At 40.7% G+C, this 26957-nt stretch overlaps 1 protein-coding gene and 1 non-coding gene across 3 annotated transcripts in view; one reads left to right on the forward strand and one right to left on the reverse strand.

Moving 5' to 3' along the window:
* The window catches only part of Cwc27 (CWC27 spliceosome associated cyclophilin), a 185440-nt gene that overhangs the window by 641 nt on the left and 157842 nt on the right, over positions 1–26957 (reverse strand). The gene's annotated exons all lie outside the window — the stretch shown is intronic.
* On the forward strand, positions 813–889 carry Trnaa-ugc. The gene has a single exon. It is a non-coding gene; the product is annotated as a tRNA-Ala (tRNA).

Genomic DNA, 26957 nt, shown 5'->3' on the forward strand with positions numbered 1-26957 from the left:
TGCTTACACGTGCCCTTCGCACCTGGAAAGCGGTACTACAGAACACATGCTGTGGTGAGGAATCTCACGCAGTGGCGGAGTGTCGAGTGCTGTGGATATCGCTCTGTATAAATAAAATGCTATTTGGCCAGTGGCCAGGCAGGAAGTATAGGCGGGACAAGAGATAAGAGAATTCTGGGAGGTGGAAGGCTGGGGTGGGGAGACACTGTCAGCCGTCGCCATGACAAGAAAGAGGTAAGGTACTGGTAAGCCACAAGCCACGTGGCAAAGTATAGATTAATAGAAATGGACTAAATATGAGTAAGAGCTAGACAATGGTAGGCCTGAGCTAATGGCCAAGCAGTTTAAATAATATAAATGTCTGTGTGTTTATTTTACAAATGGGTTGTTGGACTAATAGGGCTTGGTGGCACCTGGAGAGAAGATCTCTAACTACAGTCTAGCATGTGCAAAGCCCTGGGTTTGGGTCCCCAGAACTGCATAGCAGAAACAAAGCAAAACTTTGGAAAACACGCCTGTCTGCTCCACTACTTTGCATTTCTAGGAGTCTTTGCCCTCATGCTCAGTGAGGATTCCTCCTGGTGAGAAACTATGATTTCGACCTCAGAGTCTTCTAAAACCACATTTGGAACTCTGTCCTCTTTCTTTAAGAGTACACTCAACCATAGAGAGCCAGCTGTGAAGCCAGATGCCAGCCAATAACCAGACCTATCTGCTGTTTGTGTTCTGAGTGGTTCAAAGGGTCAAAAGCAAGGATTACCCTAAAACCAAGCTCCCCCCTCCCAATCCCCACCTTTAAATGATGTGTTAGGGCTGGTGTGCAGCTCAGTGGCAGAGCATTTGCCTTGCATGCATAAGGTCCTGGGTTCAATCCCCAGTACCTCTAGCAAATTAACAAAAACCAAATAAACAGTGACAAACAGAACAAAAAAAGTGTGCATCTATAATATAAACATTTAAAAAATAACCAAAAGTGATGTTCAAATTGTGTTGTGGCTGTCTTTTCTGGGAGGGTCTGAGCTTTTCTATCCTAAAGGGACTGGAACTTCTGGCATAACTCCATGAACTAATTTTCCCCTCTCACTGTTGATTACAGAAAGTTTACTATCATGCCTTCCTACTTCAGCAAATGCTCACTGGTCTTAAGGTATCAGCATGTGCTTGATTTCTAAGTGGTCATAAGCTAGCTATCCTTAGCAGCAGGGAGCTGTGCCAGGCATTAGCTGTGCCCCCATTGTGAGGTGCCAGCAGGAAACAGCAGAGTCAAAAGACTTCAGGGCAATTGGATGAATTAGGAAAAAGAAAAATTCAGTTTTTATATGAATAAACAACAGTGGTAAGAATTTTCTACTAGTTATTTAAGTAAAAACAATCCAGTTAGTATCAGTGCATCCTGAATACGTATTTCCTTCGTCATAGCAGACAGGGAAAAAGCCCTGCATATGATGCCCCTTGCGACTTTCAGACGAGCTCACATGTAACAGTGATTTCTTTTGATCTGTATGGGCAGAGATTTGGGCAGTTGGTACTGTCAGGAACCCCTTACTCTTTTCCCTGCAGCACATTGATGATGAGTGACATGTATTTGTATAGAAAACTCTGAGTATGTTCAGATTTTGAAGATTCCTGAGATTTGGGGAGCAAAGGAAAATATTACAGATACTGCCCTTTTGGGGATATGCATATGGACCACTACTACTTCCTTCTGTTCTGCTTTAGAAGGTCATGGTGACACAGTGAATATCAGTGACAAATAGATGACCTACATCATATTTACACGGGGTAAACCACATTCAAATCACTGTGTATTATCATTAGTAATACAGTTTGTTCTGACTTTAATAACTGATCTCAACACAGGAATGAGCCACGTTACATGTGAGAACTTCTGAGTTCTAACAGGTCCATTGTGTACATGTGTGGATTCCCTGCAGACTCTGATTTTCTTGTATTTTAAATTTCCCATGGTGTTTATTTGGGTGTTAGCTTCTGAGAGTGCCCAGTTCCTTGAAAAGGGTCGATTTTTTTTCCCCTCAAGGAACCAGTAGATCCAGCTGGAAACACAACTGGATTTAACCAACTAATGTTGACTTACCTAGGTCTAAAGAATCAGTGACAGCTCACGTCACTTCTGAAAGCCAACCACCAGCAACAACTTCTTGCTTCTGAACATTGGCTAATCAGTGGCAGACTCACTCAGTGAAGTGCTTCTGAAAGCCAGCTAAACAGCATCAGCCTCTACTACTGAGGCTGCTGCTAAGCCCTAAGCAATTCCCCTCCTCCTGGACTCTACAGAACATCTTCAACTTGCTTCCCTGGGCGTGCTGGACAGGTGTGAGTTTCCTGAGAGGAGAGAACCCCAACTGAGAAACTGCCTCCATAAGATCTGGCTGTAAGGCATTTTCTTGGTTGGTGGTTGATGGCGGAGGGCCCAGCCACATGAGTGGTACCATCCCTGGGCTTGTGGTCCTGGGTTCTAGAAGAAAGCAGGATGAGCAAGCTGTGGGGAGCAAGTCAGTAAGCAGCACCGCTCCACGGCCTCTATATCAGCTCTCACCTCCAGGTTCTTCCCCCGTTTGAGTTCTGTTCTGACTTCCTTTGACGATGAACAGTGATGTGGAAGTTGGTTGTGGTGTTTGGTCACAGCGGTAGACACTGAATAAAGTAAAGCTCTTCACATTTTGGTAATGCACTGTGTGACGAGGCCTCTCCTCCATACTCCTGCAGTCTGTCCTGTGCACCCCACAAAGTGCACCCTAGGAAAGGGAGCAAGTGCAATGGAGCAGCAAGGCTGTCCTGCTGAAGGCCCTTTACACACCACAGGAGCTCAGGCCCTGTACTGTGAGCTCCTAACACTCTCCCATCACGGACACCTAAGCGAACACCTAAGCTGGAATCACATGTCTTTCAAAACAACTGTATTTAATACTTCTGTATCGATGCTCCACTTACCCCACTACCCTAGTTAGGTTATTAGCCTTTTCACAAATTCACTGTTCTATTTTTTAAAAATGATCTCATATTCTGCCTCCAATACAGATTTTTTATAACAGCTATTTCCAGTAGAGATTATTCACGTTTCAAAATGACTTTATCAGACTTTGTCAATTAAAAACAAAAAAAGGTACCTTCCTCCTTTCAATGCCATGAGACAATCTTGCGACTATTGGACTTGGTTGATTCTGGTATAATAAATGAAATCCAGGCAAGTGAGCCACAGAACCAAGTGTACAGGAAGAAACCTCTCTCACAAATCTGAACAACACAGAATGCCACAAATTAAAGGAGCTGTCTGCTTCAGCTGTTTCATACGCCATTGCTACACAGGCCCAAAGTTTTGATTAATAGCAATCTTAAACCCAGAGGGAAGGAGGGGCTCTCAGCTTCAGATTTAATACCACAACACTTAGGATGGCTGGCTACTCCACAATAATATGGAATCTTTAATAGCAAAGAATGGCTCACCCATTTATCTTTCAACATGCTTTGGTCACTTCATTTTTAAAGCAAAAACAAAGTAGTTATTATGATTTTGGGTATAATAAACTCCTGACCTCTGTGCCTCCATAAATCACACTGTATGAATTGAAAGCTTGCCCACACTTCAGTCTCCTGGGAGGGTACATATGCAGACTGAGAACTTATTTCATCCATCCTGGAGGTGCTGGTACTTCAGTCTTGCACATCCCAATAACTCAGTCTTATCCACTCGGTGACTGGTTATAAAACTCACCAATGAGAGCAACGAATTCTTGTGGAGTTAATTACACACTAATTATTTACATGTGAGAATTTCGGAACTTGTTTACTTGAAGGCAAAGACAGAAGTTTCATTCTGATTAAAACAATCTTCAGCATAGACTTACAAGTTGGGGGCTTCCTATCTCCAGAGTGGTGTTGTACAAGAAATTTTATTCTGATGTGGGACTGTGTAAAAGTATAAACAAAGGAAACAAATGGTTCTTTACTGACATGACATTCAGTATTAAAGTTCTCAGACAACTTGGAAGACAAATTATGGGATGGCAGTGACATCAATGCAAAAGCCAGAAGATCTGATTCTGAGCTCAGTACAGAATCCCAACATTAGCAACTCATTTCTAATTAAAATGAAGTGAAATGATTTATCCCAAGGTAATGTAAACAGCTCTCTTGCTAAAAGATTTCATAGCCATTCCTTCTCATTTCCAAGTTACCCCAATTTAAGAACATTTCCCTCTTGAAATAAACATGTTTATTTTGTTTTCTGAGATGGGTTTGCTATGCACCCCAGGCTGGCCTGGTACTTTCTGGGTGCTAGGATTACAGCTATGTGCCACCATGCCCCGCTCAAGAAACAATTGTTCTGCTATTCTACTTTATTGTTTTAGTGATTTTACTATTCTTCCTCTTCAGAGTCTTCTAGATTCTGAATAGCATTTCTTATTCATTTCTTTTATCATATGCCTTTACTCAGGAACACTATCAGATCAGACTAAAATAGTTCAGGTAGAAGCATGTGACATTCCAATGTGTAACGCTTCCTGTCTCCGCAACCTTACTTAGCTGTTCGTCATCTCTCACTATTTTGAAATTGTCTGTTTACTGCCCTGGAGGAGACGCAGGTGCTGTGTTTGAGACAGTGTATGCCTGCTTCACAGCTGTATGCCCAGTGCTGAGCATGGTGATTTTTAATGAGAATGAAATCTTCAGACCCTGGGTACTGGCCAAGCCTGGCACCAGGTTTGCTAGGCAACCACTTGACCTTTTGTGGGTAGGAGCTGTCTTTTATTTTCATGATAAGCTTCCTGAAACACCTGCTGGGCTGCAGAGAGTCTCAAGTCCATTTTTCCACGACTTTTGCCAGCTCAGCACACACTAATGGTGGCTCTTACACTGCACTCTATCACACACTGCAAGGTTTTGCTCCCTGAGAGGCTTCAGTGGGAGACCCCTCCCGCTCCTCTGCACCTCCCACAGCTCCTAATGGAGAGCTCTGGGGAGAGGATTTGGTTTGAAAGCAACATTCTTCTAAGTGCTTTTAGAACCCTTCCATCAGAACCAGAGTGCACGTAAAAATCAGCTGAGTGCTTTTAAAAACCATTCCCGACAGGCTTCTATCTTCAAAGGTATCCTAGAATTTAATTATTCTAGCATAAGCGTCCCAGAGCTAATTATTAAAAACTTCTCACTGGTTATTTTTAAACATAAGGAGCATAGAGCCAAAGATTAAAAAACGTTTTATTTCTGTACTGACTGATTTAATTCCTTTCGCCTTTGCTTTGTTCCTTCAGTGTGAGAGAACAGCTGGTTCTTTGGGAAAACAAAAAACAAACAAAACCTTTATACTATTTTATTTTTGTGTATGAGTGTTTTGCCATATATCTGTATACCACACGTGTGCCTGGTGCCCATGGAGGTCAGAAGGGGTGCCAGGTCTCCTGGAAGTGGAGTTATGGTTAGTTGATAACTACTATGTAGCTGCTGGGAACCCAACCCAGGTCCTCTTGCAAGAGCAGCAAGTGCTCTTAACTGCTCATCATCTCTCTAGCCCCAAGACTGGGTTCACAATGACAAACGACTAACATGCCTGACAAGGCTTAAGTGGTCCTGAGTCTGCTCCGCGAACCGAGTGATTCCAAGGGCATATATGAGAATGAAATCTTCAGACCCTGGGTACTGGCCAAGCCTGGCACCAGGTTTGCTAGGCTTAAGTGGTCCTGAGTCTGCTCCGCGAACCGAGTGATTCCAAGGGCATAGTCCAGTCCTTATATGTGGTATGAAAACAAGGCAATGAGCTAGACTCAATCATCCATTCAACAAACATCTGAGGGCTTCTTATGGGCTAGTCCACTGCTAGCTACTGATGGCAAAAAGGCAGACGTGACCCAGGCTCTGCTCTCCAGAAGCAAACTGTTTATTTGGGAGAACACACAGACACCACAATGTGGCAAACATGTGTTTTGGAATGTTAACAAAATGTGAGACAATAATCAGAGCATCCACTGATAGTGTTCTCCAAAAGTTTTCCCATGTTGCACTGGCTATGGACGGGCAAGGAAGAGATTATTACCCCCTCCTTTTTCTCTGCAGAGCTGGAGGCTGAACCCAGGCCTGTGCAAGCTGGGTAAGCACTCTACCGCTGAGCTACACCCTTAGTCGACCAGTCCCTTCTCACAGGCAACTTCTGAGAAGGTAGAGGGATCTGTAAGCTGCTGACCAGGGGGTTCATGACAGTTTTCAGAGGTAACAGGCTTTTATCTGCAATGATGGAGTTTTAGCCCTGGGAACCAGTCAAATGTTAGTTCAGTGCTAGGTCTTACTAGACATAGACTAGAATGGGGAGTGCTCATTCTGGAATACAAGAAATTACAGTGTAGCTCTAAAGGGAGGATCACAAGGGAACCCCAGGCTGGCCTTTGTTTGAAGCAGTTCCAAAAGAGACACTGCAAAGGCCTCAAGCAACCAGGGCACATCTTTGGGGAAAACACTGCTTAGAAACAGCATTAACTTCCATCATGAATCTTGTTAATGTCTTAAACCCTATTTCTGGAATTCTAGTCCCAGCTTCTTTTTCTATTTACAGTTAAGATGCTAGCCATGACCCCATCCAACTGCGGGTCTATGAGGGGAAGAAGCAGGGCCCAGGATCTGTCCCTGTGAGGATGGGTGTCTGACAATGTCAGGGGTGAAATCACCCACGGTTGCAGGGTTGCTCTGTGGCCATGACAATCTCCCGGTCTTTTCGTCTCTCCGTGTCTGTCTCTCTCTGTCTCTCTCTCTCTCTCTCTCTCTCTCTCTCTCCCTCCCTCCCTCCCTCCCTCCCTCCCTCCCTCTCTCTCTCTCTCTCCTTTCCTGGAATTCACTCTGTAGACCAGGCTGGCCTCGAACTCACAGAGATCTGCCTGCCTCTGCCTCCGGAGTGCTGGGATTAATGGTGTGTGCCACTACGGAGTGCTGGGATTAATGGTGTGTGCCACTACCACCCAGTCCATGCCTTCTTTAATCAGGCTTTCACATGCCTGACCTACATGATCCTCTATCTTCCATTCCAGACATGCCAGACTCTTGGGAGCTTCCTGAAGAATGCATGCTTTCTCCAACCTCCTTGCTGCCTCTGTATTTCCACAGCTTCTCTCTTTCCTCCCTGCCCTGGGCTGTGCCATCACCCTGGCTCCTGCTTGGCTTGCTTTCTCCTGGCCTCCCTGACAGTCCCGACCATGGCTCTAGCCTTCTTCTTGCAAGCCCACCTCTCTGGGGTGCTGTTTCATTGGCCTGTGCACCTCACCATCCAGCAGTGCTTGTTCAGAAGAATGCTGATGATAAGCACTTGTAAACAAGTCAGTATTTCGGGGATTCCTAGCACCTCTAAAAAGACCTTTGGCTAGAATACTGATTGTCTTTACTTTTCTCCTTGATAGTTTTAATATACAATTCCAAATTATTTAGCAATTACAGGTTGTATAAACTCCTTAGTTTCCAGGCAAGAAATCCACCTTTCAAACGTTCTAACAAAGAAAAGGGCTAGTGAATACTAAAAGCAAGGAATTTCTTCAGACAGCACATTTGTGCTGACCTGTCTCAAATGGGCCAATTAAACAGCTTAAAGATCAACATCTGCTCATGTTTGCGCACACTGAAGTGTGGGAAACGCACTCATCCTCAGCCAGCCTTCTCCTTCCTGGTTTGAATGCCCTTGTCACTCTTTGAGAACATACACATAATTTGTTATAACACAAGTCGTTTGCATATTGTGATGACTTTGTATTTCCCTATTAACTTAGAATTCTTAAGAAACCCAACTAAATACCTCCTGGTTATTATTTCAGTTTGTCATTCTTTAGACTACAGATCACAAATGTACATGATTTGGGGGAATGGTTTGAAAGGTGGAAACAGCCTTTGTTTGTAAATACACATTTCAGCAAGACAAAACAGTTTCTAAGTGTTGCCTCCACTGAGTCTTTGAAGGACCACAATGCTCTGCTAGAAACAGACTAAAGCATACTTCTTTCTGTCCATGTCACTTCTCTGGAATGTTCTATCCCCTCCTTTTTCCTGGTCATTTCAAAGCCCATTTCTTCTTGCCTTGGTCCTCAGAATCTGCTCCTAAATTTGAAGTTCTTCAGTATTTCCTAGGGAGACCTGCATGAATGAAATCAGACTCATTTGACTCACTCATTGGGCTGTGGGAATCACAGGCCTGCTTCCTTACCTCTGATGAGAAGATGGTGAAGCCCAGCCTATCCCCTTCACACAGTGCTAGGAAGGTTTGGCCACCCTGGCAAAGGGGTCTGAATACTGCTTTAACCCATGTCTTTCTCATAACTATAACTAAATTCCATGGACTTACAAACAGGAATTTATTTTCCCACAGTTTGAAGACAGAAACGGACAGTCACTTGACTAGGGAGCTCTCTCCTTGGTCTACAAGATGGCTTCCTCTTACTGTGTCCCCACACAGTGTGAGTGGAAAGGGAACTCTTGTCTTTTTTTTTCTTCCTAGAGGAACACTAATCTCATCATGGTAGTCTCACCCTTATGATCTTATTAACCCCTAATTTCTTTCCAAATGCTCTACCTCCAAATACTACCATATAGGGTATTAGACCTTCAGCACCTGAATCTGTGTGTGTGACCAAATATACTACCTACAAACTATGTTTGTACAAAAAATATTTATCATTTTCATAATTTGGCATTTTGTAATACTGACATTCATTATTTTTTTATGTTTACATCATCATATTCATACACTTTACTTGGACCCAATCAGCCTTGGATGCTTACATGTACATTTATTTCTAAATATGTTCTGCTTCTTTCTATAAGTCAGGGACACTACTTATAGTAAGAATTAAAGTAGATTAATGCTGAGAGGAAAAGGAAGAGTATGCTAAAAAGTTTCTTCAACTTCCAAGAAGGCGCACTAGGAGTATGTGTTCACAGTGGACAGCCTTTGGGCAAATTGAGACTGCTCACCTGTAAGCCGGACTTACCATTATCGAATTCTCTAGCTTCCAGGGCCCAGGCTATGGCAAAATAAATGTCTGTCAAAGCTATCCAGCATACTGATCACACTAACACACTCAACATTTACCCTCTGTCTTTTCCCTTGTGAGGATTTCATCCAGGACATCTTAGTTCACTTCACTGTCATGTTTCCTTAGGCTGTATCATCTCTGTCTGTCTGTCTGTCTGTCTGTGTGTGTGTGTGTGTGTGTGTGTGTGTGTGTGCGTGTGCAGAGGCCAGAGGACGACACTGGGTGTCTTCTATTGCTCTGAGCCGTATTCTCTTGAGGTAGGGTCTCTCACAATCTGGAGGTAGACCAGCAGTCAGCAAGCTGCAGTGATCCTCCTGTCTGCCCTGCCCATCCCCCAGTGCTGGGAAAACAGGTATGTTTGAGGTCACTCTGGCTTTTTTTTTTTTTTTTTAGTTTCTGGGGATTTAAAGTCAGGTCTGTTCAGCAAGTGCTTTTACCCACTGAGCCATCTCTGCAGGTCAGAATGTCCTGGTTTTTGATCCCCTTGTGAATTTTGAGGAGTGCTAGTCAGGTCTTTGCTATGTGCCATGCCACTGCAATCTTATGGTACGAAGTGGCTCAAAGGTTCTTGAGCAGGTGGCATTTTTAATCACATGGCACCCCCTTTCTCCTTTTACCAGAAACTATGCTGGTCACTTTTGTTTGTTTCTTTTCCTCTTTCTACTGGTATTTTTGTTGGATTATATGAAATTTACAGGATAATACTGTAAATTGGAAAGATAATTTGGTTTTGGATCCAGACATGGCACTTACCCATCTCTAATAGTTTGCAGTTTGTCTTTTACATAAAGATTCAGAGAACTATTAAGTCTATTGCAACATAATTGATAAGTGATAGATCAGGTTATTTTTAAGAGTTCTTATTTCAGCTCCTCTGCCTTTTAGGGATCTATTCTGTACCTCACCACATACTGAAGGCACCCTCAGGACTTTCAGTAGACATGAAGGTCACCTGGAGTTCTCCCTTCCATTTTACAGATAACAGAGCTGAGGCTATGGAGCCCAGAGGAAGTTCCTACTTTGTAGTCAGTCCTAGAAGCTGCTGCTACTGGAGAAAGTTTTCTGCTAATGAAAAAAAAGACCAAAATAGTTTCCAGAAATTTGAAACACTTGGTAGTTATTGTAAGTTTGCTAAGAAGGTTCGATATAAAAGTCACGTGTACTTTAGCTGCTATTTAAAATACAAATGGCAATTTGATTAAAAATTTAACATTTCTTATATCTCTTAGGATGTTTAAACATATTCTAAACAACACTTTTGTTTCTGTTTTTAACTATCAGAATGTTATTTTTAGGTTAAAAACTTAAGGATTTTTAATTTTAGATTTTTCTTCATTTCTGATTACAAGCAACTTACTTAGGAATTAAGAGGTTAGAGTTTAGGTACCAGCATGCATCAAAAAGAAAAGTATAAATCTTTTTCTAAAATGAAGTATGCGTCTGAGACCACAGTAACACATTCAAGCAGACAGGGGCAGGCAGAAAACCACACAGGCCCTGAGGGGGAAGTAGTTACAAAGAGCCCCGAGAAGTGGGGCCAGGGCACTGCCTGGGTCTAGCAGAGCAGGTGGCACAGACAGAGATGCCTGAGAAAGGGGCGGTGGGATGGGGAAGAAAAATCAGGATGGAAGGAGGCTTAAATGGGCAACAGAAACTGACCTAATGGAATTAGATAGGTGTGAAGACAGAAACAAGAAAAATGTTAAAATTGACAGTAGGAGAAAAGGAGGAGCAGAACTTGAGCTAACAGAATTAAGTACAGGAAAAGAGGAGATTTGGGAAACCAGGCAAGGAGGAAAACAGGCATAGACTTTTGGAAAAAGAAAACAATTACAGAAATCAGGGTACTGTCACTGTTCACCACTAACATGGAAAAATCTCCTCGCTCTGAGTTTTATAGGAACACTGCCCCTCTGGGGTTTTGAAAAGCCAACTCTACACACTGCCTTTCATTTTCCTTAGTTAAAAACAATTAGTAAATATTGGGTACTGTTAGACTAAATGTGGAAGATATAATTTTCCAAATAACTTTGGCTGTAGGAGAATGCACTTCCTCGGCTTTCTTGCCCATCTAACAACGTACCACTGAGAAGAACCAGGTGGAAAGATTTAAGATGCTTTCCAGAAGACAACTGCAGTGTGTGTCCTTACACCTGCTGGGAGCTTTAACTGACAGTTCAGCCAGGAACATGAACTCAGCGGCCAGCAGACTAACTGCCCCACCGAGGGAAGGAAGACATAGCTCCCAGCCAGAAGGTCTCCGAAGCAGCTAGGGCACAGAGCTGGCTGCTTGTCTCACTCAGATCATACCCATGATTAAAACTTCCCTCATGATAGAAAGGTATTTCAGGACAAATTGCATGCAACAACAGAGTCAATGCTGAAGAGCTTTCTTCACTCAGAAGACAAAAGCAGCAGCAGAGGTGACTTCAGAGGCTGGCTGGAGAGCTTAGAATTAAAATAATCACCATTCCAGAGTCAGCAACTTTGATGAGGCCCTATTTATAACGAACCACACTGGCCTTTTGCAGGATTATTTATAGTTCCGTATAAAATGAACAGTAACCAGGGACCCTGGTTTATAATCATATTTCTTCTGGCTTCATTTGATCACTACCTAAAACCTGGCTAAGAGAGAGGAATGGAATAAAACATTTGTATTACATTGAACTCATGATTTATGCTATCCAAAGTTGAACAATGTCTATTCTGCTACATCGCTTCTTGTTTCCACACTTTTGAGTGTAGTCTCACAGAGAGAGTCACTATTTCATTAATGAGGCATTACTATGCATAAATAACATAGACACAAAACCCCCAAACCTCAAAATGTATCTCTGACTGTTAAGGATTATGATAGAAACTAAGCTCAATCTAGCCACTGTGAGTGGTTGGTTATAGGTCAATGAAAGAAAAGTTCTAAAAGTTACCAACTGAAACAGAAATGGTACAAATTCCAATTATGGTCCTGACAGTTCTACTGACTTCAGTGGTGACTTCTTAAGAACAACGGACAACATCAACGATGACAGCGACACATTTACGGATCACTGACTGCTCTTAACATCTTACTAACCCTTTATAAGTAGAACTTTGCTTGATCCTAATCTGACCCCAGTCCCACAAACAAACAAACAAAAAGTGCCAGTATTACTCTCATTTTATAATTTGAAAAACAATGACAGAAAGATTCCATAATTTCTCCAAGATCACAGAGCTAGGAACTTTCCAAGCTGGGATTCAAGATTCGGTCTAAACTCCCATGCTCATAACCACTCTATTGTTTATATTTCTATGAAAACACACAGGAACTTCTAAGTCAAGCTAAACATACCTGTAAATTTCTCCCTGAATTTTAATTCTTCAAATAATACAAATAATGTTAGGGATGTGAAATTTAACATCTTCCAAGGCTTACAAGAGGTTGGACAATTTTTTATTTTAAGAGCTACTAAGTCCTAAAGTTACATTGGCAGTTTATTGCTACAGTTGAAAACAACAACACTACTGTATCAGAAAACATGAAAAATATGCAGACTAGTTCAGAAAAATCATTGCCTGGGTGGAAAAACCTCAAATGGCATTTGAAATAGAATGCCACAAAACACTGATGTATTAAGTTTCCTTATCTAAGGGCTGGGAATGTGGCTAATTTGGTAGAATGTTTGTATGGAGTACAGAAGAACCTGGGCTTGACACCCCCACTCCCCCAGCACTGTGTAAAACTGGACATGCTGGTACATACCTGTAATTCCTGCACTTGGTGGCAGGGGTGGGGCATGCAAAGCAGAAGTTCAAAGTCATCCTTAAATACTTACAGAGTTTCAGAGTTGCCTTAGCTATATGAAACTCTGTTACAAAAGACAACCAACTAACCAACCAACCAACCAACCAGTTTCATCAGGGTAATGCTTTACTTTTTATAGCTTTCTATGATATCTTAATCATTTTGATCTTTTGCAATCTCAAGTTCCTCCCATATAATATAGTAACAATATCTAGCTTGTAGAGTTAAATGAGATTGATGATATGTGAATATTTAGTATTTACTTATACTTAAACTTTTTCATTTTTCTAGTCAAGGTCTTATTGTAGCCCAGGCTGGCCACAAGCCAACTATGTAGCCAAAGCTAGCTTTGAACTCCAGATCCATCAGCCTCCATCTTCTGAGTGTTGAGATTACAGGCATGTACAACCTTGCCCAATTAAATACTTTCTTTCTTTTCTTCTTTTCTTTGAGACAGAGTCTCATTCTGTAGTCCCGGTTGACCTGGAACTTGTTACCATAGATCAGGCTGGCCTCAAACTCAGAGAAATTTATCTACCTGCCTCTGCCTCCTGAGATTAAAGGCACATGCCACTCTCTTGCCCTGCTTTTTCCCCTTTTGTTTTGAGATAAGGTCTCACACTGTAGTTCAGACTAGTCTTGAACTCAAGGCACTCTTCTTGCCTCAGCTTCCTCTCAGGTGCTGGAAACTTATAGATATATACCATGCCACACATAAGTTTCTCACTTGGAGGCATGAGGATCAGGAGTTCAAAGTCCACCTCAGCTACACTGCAAGTTTGTGCCAACCTGAGTTACATGAGTATTTACCCTAAAAGAAACCAACCAACTACCAACCAATCAACCCACCCACCCACCTACCAAAATTCAAAATGAAAGTTTAAATAATTAAATATTATTGCTACATTTGACTCGGGCAGTTATCTGCAGTAGTACCAGAGAGGGAAGCGATTATAACTAATTCAAAACGTCAAGTGGTTGAAAGCCTACAGATCTTTGGAAGAGGGTTTTGTAGCTTGCATTTATACTTGGCCATCCTTGCTGTGTTCTGGGGATTCACAACAGATAAAGCATGAGGAGCTGAGACATCTATTCTGAGACTTGGTTAAAATTTCATGTGTTTCTGGTCAGTGTACCAGAGAGGAAATGGAAAACACCTGACTAAATGTCTCATTAAGAACACATATATACCTGGACCAGAAAGGTGGCAATTAAAACACTGTATTCCATTCTCTTTTTTTCTACATGCTAGTTATTTTCCACATGTGATCTTTTCCATTTCTTTGAAGGGTTTGTCTAAAGACTAATTATTTCCTTCTTGGCACCACAGTTGCAATTCAGGTAGAGGCCACCTGTTAAATAATGGGGCTTTTTTCTTTTTTATTATTGAATCCATGGTCCATTGTCTAAGTTTCTTCCAGGTGTGGATAACTCAAAGAAAATACAAATGTAACACATTATCCACACAAGCTTTAAAAGTAAAAATGTAAGTGCAGAACAATAAAGGTCCACCTTACCCTCCATGTACTAACCAGTAACATGCTGCCAATAGTAATTAAGAAGTGGGGTACTGGCAGAAGAACAGACAGAAAAATAATATAAAATAATGAAATGAACTTAAAAATACTCAAGACCTCACTCTGATATTATCAGTTGAAGAAACAGGATTATTCATTTGGTAGTGTACAATTTAGAAACAAAAAGTTCCAAAGTTGGTCTAATATTCCAAATCAGTTCCAGGTGGGCTTTTGATGGCAGTTAAAAACAAAAATAATGGCACAGAACACTAGAGAAATATATAAGCATATTCATACAATTTGGGGATTATGAAGACTTCAAGAATAACATCAGGCAGAAAACATGTAGGAAAATATTGACAGCTTTGGTACTGCAAATATTTCAACAAAATAAAATAACCCCCACATAAGTAAATTATAAGGCAGTGACAAGTTGTTAAAAAATATTTCAACAAAAATAATACCAGTGATATTTAGTAGCTTTTGCATATCAACTAGAAATGTAAAAACAGGGCTGGAGCTATGGTTCACGTGGTAAACTGCTTACATGAAGGCCTAGGTTCAATTCCCATCACCACGTAAACTTGGTGTGATAACATATCTGTGTAATCCCAGTATTTGGGGAGTGGAGGCAAGCAGATTAGAAATTCAAGGCCACCCTCAATTACACAGTGAGTGTAAGGCTAATCTGGTATAAAGGAAACCACATCTCAAAACAAAAACCAAAAACCAAAAAACCCAACACTAAATGCATAAACATAAAGGGCCAGCTGTTTTCAAAGTGCCCAGTTTTACCAGTAAGCCAAGAAATACAAATTAATACAAAGTTGCAGAGATTAACAAATATGTACCTCTGAGCTGGGATATAACACACACCTACTCACTTATTCTCTGAGACATGAACTAAATTCCTCTGCCTTGCTGGTTTGGGTACAGAGAGTTCGACATTCTATAGTACTGTCTAGGGAAACTTGTCATAGGCCTGCTGGGGTGGTCCTTATGAGGGGTTAAAGGAGAGGAGGAGCAAAGGGGCCCAAGGAACTCTCCAGGGTGATGCAAATATTTGATCTTGTTTGGTTGATATGGGTGCACAGACTTGCCAAAATTCATCACAGAGATAACAACTATTTTGTTTGTTTTCTCATTTATAAATTATACTTCAATTAAATTTTTTGTGGTTTCTTTTTTGTTTGTTTGTTTTTTGAGACAAGATTTCTCTGTGTAACTGCTCTGGCTGTCCTGGAACGCTCTCTGTAGACCAGGCTGGCCTCAAACTCACAGAGATCTGCCTGTCTCCACCTCTCTGCTAGGATTAAAGGTTAAAACAAAACAAAACAAACAAACAAACAAACAAACAAAACCTTACTTAGCAGTTTTATTTCTTCTTAGCCTCAGGAAATAACAACCAATTTATTAAAGAGTTTATCAGTTCATTTACTCATGAATTACTATAATTAAAAAGTAGATGAATTTTTCCAAAAAAGAACAAACAGTAAATTTTGCTTATGACAGAATATTATAACACATCAAATGAGACACTGTAAAAAATAATGATGTGGAGAACACTGATGATCTATTGAAAAGACAGAGCATATGAAAAGAAACATGGTATGATGGCATCCTGGAAAAAAAAATCTTAATTAGCTTTTCGTAAGTATCATTTAATTTGAGATACGGTTAAAGTCTCAGATCATGTGATGATTTATTACTTGCTATGCACCATGGAAACTAACATTCTTCCTCTTTCCACGCCCTTACACTGGCTTCGTTCCTGTGTGTAACAATCACAATGAAGTGACTTTCTCCGCTACGTTATACCCATCCTGAGGACTCCTACTCCTTAAACTTGATTTTCAAAAGAAATAGGGGGCTTTATGTGTGCACAGGTTTGTGTCCATTTAAGATGATCTTATTAATAAAATTAAACAAAAGGCATCCTGAAGAGAGTCCAATGGCTTTATATTTCCAACACAGAAAAGGTAATCTCTCTTCTAAATTTATATTTAACTAAACTCTGCCAGCCTTAGCGTTTTATAATCTGGATTCAGCTAAAAAATTAAAAAGTCCATGGTTTCTAAAAACAAGTCCACTGTAACCAGCACACCCATTAAAGCAGAAGCAGCAGTTATGAGTGGTACGTTGCATGGACATATCTACCTTCTCTCCCGGTCAGAAAAATAACATTATCTTTCTTCTAGTATTTCCTTCAGGGGATTAGGTGAAGAGAGCTATATCAGTAACATTTTTGTCAACTTACACCATTTTTATGCTGCTTAGCAATTAGTCCGGCCTTGCTAAGACTGTCCCAGATTCTATGCACACCCTTCTTTCTCCCACACCTGTTTCCAGAGCTTCTGCTAAGTGCTAGGCGCTGTGGTGAATGCCTTACACAAGTGTGCTAACTCATTCTAATAACAGTGCTGAGCATGGATATCTCCACTTTGGAGGTGAAGTTAGGCTGTTTCCTTGAGGTCATTCAGCAATCAGTGTCTGAGCAGGGATTTGAACCCAGGCAGTCTAAGGAGACAGTCCACTGTATAAATGTGTGATAATTCAGTACATGGGATGACAGTAGATTTTGAACTCCTAGTAGAAAAAAGAATGTGCAAAGCACTCCACAGCTAAGAATGGATGATACGTACTACAATGTGCTCCAGAGGTGGGTACTGTTGTTTAGAATCAAAGGCCTCTAAAAGTCACCTCTGAAAGTCAAGTTCAACTTCTTTCTTGTCCCAGTGGACATTATTTCATGGTGGAATCACTGTTGGTAGAAGCTGATGTTCTGAAAGAAACACGTGCTCTTAAAAATTGCAAGCAGGCTGGGCGGTGGTGGTGCACGCCTTTAATCCCAGCACTCGGGTGGCAGAGCCAGGAAAAAACAAAACAAAACAAGAACTGTAAGCAACCCTACCATTTACCATGGGGGCAAATGGTTTAGTTTCTTTTAACTTTAGTCCCACATTCATAGAATGGGAATAATACTAATTATCTGATGGAGTAGGGAAAACATCCTGCCACAGCAGTCCCTTACCCTACAAACGTGTTCTTGTGGAGGCTAATGGGGATGAGATAGGATTCAGGACATGTAGGATGCCTGGAATACTGTGCGTACAAGCATTTGTTTCCTGAATAACTTTGTGGGAACCAGTGCCACCTCCATCAGCAGAAGTGTTAGAATGAAAGACCATGGGGAAAAGGGGGTATATTTTATCAACAATAAGTGATTTCTATTATGAGTTACTTTGTATAATTTTAATAATCTGAATAAACGACAGCTGCTGAAGTATAATCAAGCAGGGCTTGAAAAGAAATGAAGGGATTCCATATTAAAGTGACTCCTGAGGTATGTCCAAACATGCGGAAGAGCCTGGAAAACCTACGTTCCACTAGGGCAGAACAGATTGTCATTTTAAGCCTTTCCTTGGCATTTAATGTACATTTAATGTAGTGTATTGATATAAATCAAATGAATTAGACAAGTAATAGTACTCTCCAGAACCTCTCTCAGGCCAAGTAAATACCTAACCAAATACTGAAGGGCCCTGTAGTATAATATCCCAAGGTTTCAGTGTCCAGCGTATTACTACATACTTCCTCCTATGGTCACTGATCCTAAAATCTCTTTCTAGGCAACATGAGCACAAGTGTCCCAACATCAGGGTCCTTGCAAGGCCTACTGTTCAGACAAGGCTCTTGCTACAGAAACACATCCTTTATTCCCAATGCCATCCTAAGCAGAAACCGTCCTCACAGTGACACCTTGTCACACCTGGGACAGTGTCCTGTCTAACTTCATTTCTCATTTCATGTCTCACATTATTTACACTGAGAACATTCAAGTAAAATAAGAATAATTTTCACAATATGCAAACCTACTTGAATAAACTGAACCCATAAACACTGTGGCATCACGGATGATACTGTGACGTTTAAGTCACAGAAGGGGGGAGGGGCATGTTGTCTAAGTTCTTTTTTATTTTCATTTATTTATTTATTGAATCTAGAGTCTTTACTTGATAGGTAGGAGTGGTTTAATGAGACTCTTCAACTGAATGTAATCATACATGGCAAGCGAGGCAGATCTGCTTCTTTGAAAGTACTCAGTAACAAGTGTTTACAACAAAACACTCTCCCTCCGACTTTACAGACTACCAATATTTTGTTCCGATTAACTGAACCAAGTGAGTTTTATTAACTTGATTTATGGCTTCTGGCACTATCCTGTTATAAACCCTTTCTTAGCTGGGGACCCCTGTATCCCTCCATACCTCATGGAAATCCACATCCCTCTAGGGATTTCTGCTAGCTATGATCATGCCCATGCTCTGCAGGCTTCATGTGCTTTAGTTTGCTCTGGTATACAAAACTGATTTGAAACTCAGCTTTCTCAAGTCTCCAAGCAGAGACCACAAATATGACAGCTATGAAAGCATCACATCCCCACGGCACCTGCCAAGTCCCCCCTTCCTTCTCATGTGCAGCAGCAGCTCAGTGATCTCCTTCTATGACCAAATTCACAATGCTTCTAAGAGTGCCCTTTAACCTGTGAGGCAGTCAAGGCACAATAAATACTCTTCCCAAGAAATGCATTACTTCACAATGAACAACTCAGTCATTAAGACAGTTTTTAAGGAAAAATACTAATCACATTAAGAATTCAGTAGCATTTGAATTTTCTTAAATAATAAAAAAAAGGATTTTACAGTATGTGGGACCTGAAAGAAAGAGGACATACTGCTAGTGGAAATGATGCACCATGACACCATTCTGCTAGGGGAAATGATGCACTATGACATGGTGTGAGGTATTCACCAAGCATGAGTCTTCCAAGAACAGCAGGAACAGCAGCTTGGTCTAGATATGAGAATCCCCCAAGTGTGTGTGTGAGGTTCTGATACTCATGCTGGCCCAAGAGGGTGGCCTAAAGCTTTGTGGTTCCCTGCCCTGTGGTTCCCATGCTACTACAGCCTGGTCCTGAAGTGAGCTCATGCCCTCACTTTCTGGCTGAAAGATGGAGAAGGGAGACGACCGTGTAAGGTATCAGTATCATGAAAAAGGACGGAGACCTGTGAAGTCAGTGCATTTGGGAACCTTACTCTAGACTGTATAATAAAGGCAGAAACGTTACATGACAGACAGACCTCCAGCCAGGACTCAGACTGGCAGTGCTCAGGTAAGACAGATGCACAGTAATTTAAGGCACCAGAATCAAGACAGATTAGTGAAATCAGATTCTGTACAAGGCTGCTCAGAAACTTGTAATATTCAAATGTTTAGGATACAACAAAAATCAATCAGCATGTAAAGACCTAAGCAAACCTTAACTATGTGGAAAAGCACAGTCAACAGACACTAATAACAAAATGACAGACACTGATAGTATGTGACTTAAAAAATATGCTCCAGGAAGTAAGGGCAAACACTATTGGAATACACAGAAAAACAGAAGGAAGGCTTCAATGTAAAAATAAATATAAATAAAAGTTTTAGAACTGGAAATCACGAAGTTCAAAGCTGAAAAACCACTGGATGGATCCAGTATCTGCATGGCTGTGACAGAGGAAAAGGTCAGTGAATTTAAAGACAGATCATCAGAAAGTATTCAGTCTGAACTGGAAGAAAAGTGAAAAAAAAATTAACAGAGTCTAGGGACTTGCAGGAAAACACTAAAAGTCTAAAATTCAACACCGGAAAGCCAACATGGCAAGGATACCAATTCTCCTAAGATTGATTAATAAACAATGGAATTCAAATAAAACCATAGCAGAATTTATTTGTACTTAAGAGTAACTGATTCTAAAATCTACATGGAAAAGCAAAGCAACTAGAAAGAATAGCCAAAGCAACTTAGAAAAGAGCAAAGTTTCAAGACTCCTATTACCTGATCACTACCTGGCTTCAAAAGCTGCTCCAAGAAAGCCAGTGTGGTGTTAGGGTAAGCACACAGATGAACGAGAGCTGGAACAAACAGAGAACCAAGGGCTGCAAGGCACTCGGGAGAGAAAGGCAGTTTTTGAAACAATTACATTGTAACATCCAGACAGGGAAATGAAGAAAATAAAACTTGGCCTGAACCTCATACCTCATACAGTCTCTTACAAAAAATGGGTAATAGACCTAAACGTAAATGAGTGAAATAGTTATTGAAAACTTAGAGGACAGTTCTATGTGAAAGAGGTCTTAAATACGATCACTCAAAGCACAATCCATAAAAGAAAAAGTCAGTTAGACACTGTATGAACAGTGAGACACTGTTAATGAAAAATAATAATAAAAATTAAAAAATGAAAGCATGAGAGAAAAGTAGCAAACCTAATCAAGAACTCTAAAATCTCAGGAGCCAGAAACAACATAAAAGACAATGGGCAAAGGCCAGAGGCAAGCACAGGACAAACTAAGAATAACAGCTCCCTTTCAGAACAGCAATTGAAACAGCTGAATGGTATTGAACAGGAGATGGTACATCTTTGCACACATGCTTGTGTTTGCTGCACCTCATCCCCCAGGTCCAGTGGGAACAATGTGGCACAGATTGAAACACTCCTTTCCTTAGGAAAGGCTGTATGGAGTTAGCAAAAGCATCTGAAAGCCTACTATAGGCCAGGCATCAGATAAATCACAAATTACATTTTATTAAATGCTATATAAGATCACAATGCCATTTTGACTTAATTTGCCTCATTTATGTATCTTAGAATCAATAAGACGTGACTAAGATGATGATCTATTTTGAGAGGTTAGGCACAAATAAGTAAGAGGAGAAATGATTAAAAACTATAAATACTGCACAGTATTTTCAATATCCAACACATTTAATTCAGAAAGTACCATGACAGGACTACCTGAAATCCAACTGATACACAGGGAACAAAGCTTTGAGGACCAACATGTTTGGTCCTCGCCTATGATAAATAGGGGCCAACATGACCTCAGAATTAGAGAGTCTTGCTGCAAGCTGCAAAAATATATGAAGCAGGATTTCAGCTGATTATGACAAGCTAATACCTAGAAGAAGCCACAGGCCTTCTGGAGGTCAAGCTGAGGCTCAAGGAGTCTTGGTGATATTGGCTTTTGATTATTAGCCATTTCCTACTATGAATTTCCTGTGTGCTATTGTAGCTTTTCCATCATTTACTGGGCACCATTTTCCCTCTACTAATGGAATATTTAGATAACCTTGTGCACTGACACCTATGAACAGCCAGAACCCCAGCTCAAGTCTCCCTGTAATTATTGTCACTGGCAGCATCTGGCCAGGTGCATCCCCAGAAGGAGGAAAGTACCTCATCAGAGATACCTCTGTACTCTCTAAGAACAGACTTAAGTGTCCAGACTACCTGTTTGAGAAGGCCTGCAGATGTGTTAACTAAGCTTAACTTTCTCCTTTCCAAAGTCTTATCTCTAGTTTTAAATCCACCCTTAACAATTAACTCAGAACTAAGGGTTCCAATTTACAGGTACATCCAGCTGTGATGGAAGTTGCCCGGCCAAGTTGCCAGGAGAACGAGCACTCATCAGAAAAGGTGGGAGCAGAGATAGCTTGGAGAGATAAAGGTAAAAGGATAAAAAGGCAGTTTTACTTTCAGAGACGAGATGGAGAAGAGAAAAGAGAATGGAAGTACTGAATGGGTAAGAATTGGAGAGGAATGTACTGAGATAGGGAAGAACTAGATTGAAGGGCTAGAAGAGAATACTAGAGGAATGAGATAGAAAATGAGGAAGAGCCAGATGGAGAAGAACAAGACGAGAGAGAAGGAGATGGGAGAGGAGCTGAGATGGGAAAGAACTAGATGGATGAGAACCTAGATGGGGCAGAACTAAGATGAGAGAATTAAGATAGAACTTAAGAGGACAGCAGCTAAATGTAGAGAGAAATCAGGCAAGAGAGGAGCTAGGCATGAGAGCAGAACCGAAGCTGTGTAGATAGGATTTTATCCCAGAGGAAAAAAGTAGATGGACAAAAAGCCTGGTGTACTTAGATTAATTTCCCAAAAATAATTCTCACTGTTTGTAGTTTCTCTTCTGGGCCCCTGGGGAGTATATTATTAAGGCTGGCCTTTTATTAATATACAAGAGTCTGAGTCCAACAGGCAGCCCTTCAAGTATGCTGTGGGAACACTGTGTCTACAGGGTCAAAGTCATGGATGAACACTGCAGTATTTATTTGTTGTGGGATAGAATATTTGTTTAACTATGTAAACATGTGTTGCATTTGTTTATGCTTCATTTGTTTAACTGTGGTAAAGGTGTGTTGCTGTTTTACTTTGCCTGCCTAAGGCACTTGATCGTTCTAATAAAAGGCTGAACAGCCAATAGCTAGGCAGAGGAGGGGTAGGTGGAGCTGGTGGGCAGAGATAAAAGGGAGTCAGCCAGCCAGCCAGCCAGCCAGCCAGGGAGGAAGCAGGAGAGCAGGATGGACAGTACTTAGATGAAGTAAATGAGCCTCAGGCAGCACATAGATGAATAGTAATGGGTTAATTTAGGTTAAAAAAAAAAAAAAACTAGCTAGAAACAAGCCTAAGCTAAGGCAGAGCATTCATAATTAGTAGTAAGTCTCTGTGTCATGATTTGGGGTCTGGCGGTTCAGGAAAGCCTGCTACGTTTATTTGCCATTTTTATTCTCCTTCTTTCATGAGGATATAGTGACATCTCAAAACTACATTCATTTATTTGTGTGTCTGTGTCCATGTGTGTGTTACTTGTCGCATGTATGTGGAGGTCAGTGGACATCTTACAAGAGTTGGTTCTCTTACCATGTGGGCCCATATGACCAAACTCGGGTTATCAGGCTTGGTGGCAAGTACCTTTCTTTACTTGCTGAGATTTTTCAGAGAGTACATGATGTGAAAGATCACAACATTACAAAGTACACATACCTGCTCCTAACATGCTAGACTTTAGGGATTTGAAGAGTAAGGCAATGCCACTCTTCATGAAAATTTTCTGTTTTGCAGTTATAATTAGAACCATAACAATGACCAGGATAGAAAAATACCCCTAAGGGGACAACAGTGGCATTTGTATCTTGGCAGTCACCAACAGCTTCCTAATTGGACTTATGGTATCTTCAACAGAAGGGAAATCATGCCTGGTACTGGAAACCTAGCCAATTGTCCATGGCCAACAACTTCATGGATCTTAAAGGGGAACCTTTACCATGATTCCTAACTACATTCTATATACTTATTCTTATACAGATAGATAAGTATAGCTCACACTCCTCATCAAAGAAGTTTCTCTTTGCAATAGAAACACACACACACACACACACACACACACAGAGAGGTATGCACACACACATACACACACAGGTATACACACACAGAGGTATGCACACACACATACACACACAAACACAGGTATGCACACACACACAGGTTTGCACACACACATACACAGGTATATACACACAGAGGTACACACACACACACACACACACACACACACACACAACTGGTTAGACGCAGAGAGCAACTGATCATGGGGCTCAGCCCCAGTGGATACATCTACAACATAACTCCTGCACATTAGGCTCAGGGAACACTGTGGAAGAGGAGCTAGAAAGACTGTAAGAACCAGAGGACCAGAGAATCTGCAATATTGTGTCTCCTAGAAATGACAGAGAAACTTCACCCACAGTTCCTCAACAATATGGCTCCCTAAACAACGGACATGCTAATGGGGAAGGGGGAAATCTCATGGGGTGAGGGTACCTCTAGACAAAAAAACTACAGGCAACTAAGGAATTCCGAGAAAAGGAGAATTAGTCTTTCCCAAAGGTGAGCCCCAACTGGTTATCCAATACCAAGTTGTCAGCCCTGAAATTAGATACAAACAACACTCAATGTACTCAGTCGGTTGTTTTTATATATTAATGCACATATATATGTAATAATAACAAAGAAAAAAGGCCATGAGTTGGAGGGGAGTGAGAGTGAGGGGACATGGGGGGGGGCTGGAGGGAGGAAAGGAAGGGCAGAAATGGTGTAATTATATTTTAATAAAAAACTGCTATTTATGTTAACATAATGGTTTAAATAAGAATTTTAAAGATATTTAAGACGTCTTCGTTTTAATTTCTAATAAGGCAAACACTGGTAGTAATGCTCCAAATAAACAAAGTTCTCAGGCTTGTCAACAATTTTTAAAAATCTCAAGGGTCCTGAGACTAAAAATTAGAGACCAGTTGCCAAGCTAGCACTAAAGGGAGACCCTACATGGCTAACGCAGGTTCTCATTACTCTCAGGTTATGTCTGTGTGTACCAAATTGTTACTCAGGCCTGTATAAAGTGAAGACCGTTATTAAAACATTTATTTATTGTCACTATACCCTTCGTTCTCTACATGGCTGAAGTATCTACAAATAACAGTATGCACTGAATATAAAATATGCTTAAAGCTTTACCAGGATAAGCAACAAGATGGAGTTATTGTTCAAAAATGGAATTTTATGGTATGATCTGACCAGGTGGGTCTAAAAGTCAATAATCATTTTTCAAAAATATGTGCCTTATTAAAAAGTCACTGTTTTGGATATTCTGATAAGTGGTATTCATTACTTCTGTTCTAATAACTCCAGAGGAAGGCTTTAACATTTCTTCAAGTCAAGTCTTGGCTCACAAAACTCTAATCTCTAGCAGAAACAAACTACAATCAACTGATGGATAAAACTGATTTTTAACGCAAGCCACAGTGTGGCAATAAAGTAGAAAGAAATGCAGACTCTAAAGTCCTAACATGCAGGGCTATTCTAGAGGGACAGTTTGTCAGAGTCAACATTAACAGTACGTAGGGATGAGGCTCCTGAGAAGAGCAGTTATGCTGAAAATGGTACAGTTTTATTAAAAACAGAAGCAAACCAGACCATATAATTATTTTCGTTTTTACAAAAGCGAAGCATTTCTTTTAAAATGCTACTCTCTTTCACTAAGGCCAGCAAAGAACCTGAATTAGTTCTTGAGATGTTAACTGCCCTAAAGGCAAATCTGAATTGATGTTTGCTTGTGGGTATAAATTGGAATGACATTTGGGGAGGGGACACAATGCAAATGTTTGGCAGAGGCCTAATATGTACCCTCACTGACTAAGCAATTTCAGTCTTAGCAACTGAAAAATTGGGCAATGAAATAGATAAAAGGAAATTTCTTGTAGTATTGTTCATAATACTGAAAATTGAAAACTGGAAAAGAGCCTGACTATACAGTAACATGGTCAAGTAAGCCTGTTCTCAACCACATGATGGAGTATCACACAAGATAAAATATTAAAATTATATAAAAATTACGCAAGCAGAAGTAGTCCCTATATATTTCTGAAGGGAAAAAATGAGATAGAAAATCAGACATTTTATTTTTGTTTAAAACAGGCATGTACAGCCGAGCAGAGTGGTATTCGCCTTTAATCCCAGCACTTGGGAGGCAGAGACAGGTGTATCTCTCTGTGAGTTTGAGGCCAACCTGGTCTACAAAGTGAGATCCAGGACAGGCACCAAAACTACAGAGAGAAACCCTGTCTTGAAAAATAAAAACAAAACAAAACAAAATGAAAACACCACCACCAACAACAAAAAACCATGCATGTACAAACATGTCTGGAAGAGGTTAAATTAATACACACACACACACACACACACACACACACACACACACACACACACATACACACAATAAATACAGTTCCATAGACTATACATATAAATTAGTATATATAGTATTTATCTTTGAGTTTGAGATTTAGATGCTCTTTATTTACTTTTTGAAGAGTATATCACTTGCTTTTTTTTAGTAAATATTTTTACTTCTGTAATAAGCATTAAAGTACTGATTTGACATAATCATGCAATGTTAGTATACTTGAATTCCTTGGATATGGAAGGCTGTATATACTAAAGAGGAAAGTGGTATAGGAAAGAGATGGAGAGAAAGAAGAAAGCAGTGGACCAGCATAGTAGTTATCACTTTATCATGTGTCTTTGATGTGCAGTTTTAAGACAATCTCGTTTGTCAACCTGGGAAAACATTTTCAAGAGAACCTGAAAGCACACAGTAAGGGGGTTGAGGATTTAGCTCAGTGGTAGAGTGCTTGCCTAGCAAGCACAAGGCCCTGGGTTCAGTCCTCAGCTCCAAAAAAAAGAAAGAAAAAAAAAGAGAGAGAGACAGAGAAAGTACACAGAATATCTCCAGGGTTTCAGTCAGCTCTCACAGATTTAATATTTTTGTGGAAGAAGCAGGTGGCTTAAAAAAGAAAAAATTGTCTCTCCACTGCCTTTTTAGCCACAGCTAGCTTCTCTCTACCCTTGTTTGGAGCTAATCAGGCTTTATCTAAGCAAACTCAAACTGGCATATTGACTTTATCCACACAGTCATATGAGTCCTCTGGCTGATGCCTCCCACCATGTGTCTAAATCATTTTATGAAATCCATGCTTGAAGCAGGTCCTACAGCAGCATGACTCTGACGTGTGGGACTAAGAAATACAGTGCCACAGAGACCACTCCACCTGCTAATCCTGCATCTGGTGCCACCACTGCCACCAAAAGCAGTGGATGTCTCCTAAAGGAAAAATTCTAGTACTTCTGAGTGAGAAGTTTCTATCATGCACTTGAGGTTTGCCTACCAATAACACGTTCT

This window comes from Onychomys torridus, chromosome 15 (genome assembly GCF_903995425.1).
Source record: "Onychomys torridus chromosome 15, mOncTor1.1, whole genome shotgun sequence".
Taxonomy (NCBI): Eukaryota; Metazoa; Chordata; class Mammalia; order Rodentia; family Cricetidae; genus Onychomys; species Onychomys torridus.